This window comes from Fringilla coelebs (assembly GCF_963513975.1).
Source record: "Fringilla coelebs genome assembly, chromosome: 2".
In the NCBI taxonomy this organism is placed as follows: domain Eukaryota; kingdom Metazoa; phylum Chordata; class Aves; order Passeriformes; family Fringillidae; genus Fringilla; species Fringilla coelebs.
In genome coordinates, this window is record NC_140029.1 from 67,171,857 (window position 1) to 67,175,426 (window position 3,570).

Sequence of the window (3,570 nt, forward strand, 5' to 3'; positions counted from 1 at the left end):
CAGGTATCAATCCCAGAGTCAAGCAGTCATATTGCTGATCTCCACACTTCAAGCCTGATGGCCCAGACAATTTTCCAGAAGCCTTATGAACCAGTTATCCAATCTAGAACTCACCAATTCAGGTGTAAAAGTACTGTGAGAGACTCCATTAAAGTCTTTGGTAAAGTCAAAATATACAACATCCACAATTTTCCCCTTGCCCACACAGCCATTCGTGATTACTGGTGCTACAGAAATAACTTCTTTGTAAAAATTAATTTATGCCTTCAGCAACCAGTCTACCTTTAATGCCTTTACATATCATAAATACATATTTAAGTATAAAATTCTGTTTTCAGAACACATTGTCACATTGTGTTGTGACCAAGTTTTCTAACTGTTCTTACTAAAATTTTTGAACTCAACCCATTAAAAGCCTTAAAACACTGCAATGCCTTTAGCAGTATCCAAATACCTAATTTTAACCAATTTATTTGGAATAAAGAAATGGAGGAAAAATCTTTAGTGTTGCAAGTGTAATTATGTTACTGCTGTGATTTTTAAAAATATTGATGGCTCAAAGTTTTACACATTGTCCTGGTTTAGCGCAAATTTGGGAGAAAACCTCCAAAGGGGTTCCTCTAGAAAGCATATTTGAGTGGCCCTTCCCCCAGCTGGTTCGGGAAAAGGTTTCCTTGAAGAAAAGTGGAAAAAAACCCTGTTTATTTAACAGGCAAAGCATTCACCAGCACAAAAAAGGAGCAATATTAAACAGTAGAACCTCTCGCTGTTCCGAAGAGATGACAAACTCAGAAAGTCCCCTTCGTGTGCTGTAGCTCTGCTCACTCAGTTTATTATCAGTCTCTAGCACTGGAAATGCTGCGGTCCAGGCCCGGCCTGGTGGGCCACAGGTGCAAGTCCCCAGTGCTCTTCAGTCCAGAGCAGGTTCAAATTTCAAAAAGTAAAACACAGTCCAGGGAACTCCTCTGCCTCAACTAGCTAAAAACTAACCGAAAACCAAAGGAAAGCTCTCTCCTGCCATCTGTCCATGCTGCAGATAACACAGCCCAGGAGCAGGATGCAGGGGAGCAAATGCCATCCCTGGTAACAAGCTCCGTGCTTCTTCTCTCCCCTCCTTCACTCTCTGAACCAGTCTTAAAGGTGCAAAACTTATGTCTGGGCTAAACAGATGAATGGGGATACAATTCAGCATTATAAAGTCACTCCAGAACACACACTCACACAACACCTCAGTCCACAAGACACTTTTGCTTTTCTCTCACCCCAGTTCCCAAACCATCAGGCGAAGCACCCAGTTAGACCTGCTGTGCTGTGCCAACCCAGCCAGTGTGGTCTGCGCTCATCCTTATGTGCACAGTGACCTGACTCCTGAGAGCTTACCTGGTTAAGACACCTAGTAATCCCTGGGTGAGGGTGGGACCTGAAAGTATCCTGGAGAGGAGATCAAATTAAAGTCTCCTGGGGCAGAAAGAATATGCTGTGGGCAGGGATACAGCCTTCAGTTCCCCTGTGCCCTCTGTTCTTAGACTTCTGATTCCAGGCCTCTTCCTGAGCTTTCTGAATGTGCCCACCCATTGAGAACAATTCATCAGGCTGGTTACATTAATCTTGAAGCAGTTATTTACAAAAACCTGTAACAAGAAAAATGGTTACTGATTAAAACCTTTGCTGTTAATATTCAGTACAGTCAGTGAGTTATGAACGCTAACCTAGGTCCAAGTCATTACTTGAATTACTGGTTTGTTGTGAAATGTGTTTTCAATGTGAATCTTAAAAAGGTAGCATTCAGTAATACATGAAAGCAAAATGAGCAGCTAAATTTAAATGTAGTTTCAGTGCAGCACTCTTCTAAATTTGTTTCTTGATTAAATTATATCAGAAAATTCTGAATTCAACCCACACCAAAGATGGTAATTCACTGATTAGCTGATAGCATAATTTATAACTTGAGACTCAAAAATCATCTCCTGCTCAAGAGGAGTCTTATATATCAGACAAGTGAAATTAAAATTACTTTTTAAAATCAATCTTCCCGCTCTCCATCCTACCATTGTACTCCCATTCATTAGGTCCTGCTGGATTAGTGCCCTGCTGTTGCAGTATCGGTAAGGCATTAGATTGGGCAATTCCAGTGTGACACACTACCACTTTAGGATTACAATTCACAACGTTTCAGGACTGTTTTGTGGATGGCAATACTGGTTTATGCTATGTTAAAGTAATGATAATACATAACCCATGTTTTAAACTTCTAAATCAGTGCCTCTGTTACCCAGCAAATGGTAGGGCTATAGCATTTAGCTTGCCACTCATGCAACAGAATTACTTGAACTGAGAAAAACATACTTTTCTCATAATATACCAGTAAAGGAAAATTAATGTTCACCCCCTTCTTGGGAAAGTGAACAGACAGTGAGCATTAAGTCTTGTGAAATGGTGAATTGATCTACAAGCGCCCTGTTTCTAATTGCTCTCAGTTTCACCCTGTCCTTTGCATCAAGTCTGGTGCTGTCCTGCGCAGCAGGTAAGGCACTTCGGATCACCAACCAGCAGAAACTGTGAATATTAAACATTTTCCCTTTTGTAAGTTTTCTATGTTTCAGGAGCTGTACTGGCTCACTGTAGAATCGCACAAATGTCAAAAGCTGGCACTGAAGCAGCCAGAGGAGATGACAGGAAGAAGCTGACAGAGGTGATACCACTCTTACAACAATAATCTGATTAACTCACCCCATAAAGATTTACCTTGAGAACCCCATGAACTGATTTGAAACTCCTTGTTTGAAAAATGCAACATCAAACATTTTAAAGCATCAATTGAGACTATCTAAGACAATTAAAGTATTTCCCAATATATATTCACTAACATCATTGACTTGATCAGTGATGATGATTAAGGCAGATTATTCTGGACTCTCATGTCTCAATTTAGAGTCTTACACACTGATTTGTAAATAGCACAGATAACAATTATCGAGAGTGCTAAAAGATGGGCTGGTCACGCCGTAGGCCAGGTTCCACTGCACTGTGCCTGCCTCCACATGTGGGTCACAGCATCTACTTAAAATCGTGCTACTTCCCCTCCAGAACAAATATTTTTAAAAATCTGCACACATTTGTGTTTCCCTAGGTCATGAAAAGCTCAGCACACAGTTCAGCCTACACGGTCGAAACTCAACTGGGCCAAAGCTGTATCCTATTTCCCCCATCCGTTTCTGGTGTTGCCGAGCCACATGCTGGGCATTTCGATAGACAGAGGGTAGAACATCCCGTCAAACGCGGGCCGTCACAGCAGCGGCGGGCGAGCGCTGCAGCAAACGCGGGCGGACGGGATGGGGCGGCGCGCCTCGGGGCCGGGGCAGGTGCCGGCGGTAGCGCCGGGCCCGTCTCCCCTCTCTGCTTTTTCTGGGCAGCGGGAGAGCCGCGGGGACTGCGGAGTAAAAGGTGCCCGAGCCGGGGCTGGGGCGGCCTCAGCGCGCCGCTCCCTCGGGCTCCGCCGGCCGCTCGCAGCCGTCACCCCGCGCAACGCCGGCGACGCGGGGGATGCGAGCGGGATGAGCGCCGGCGGCA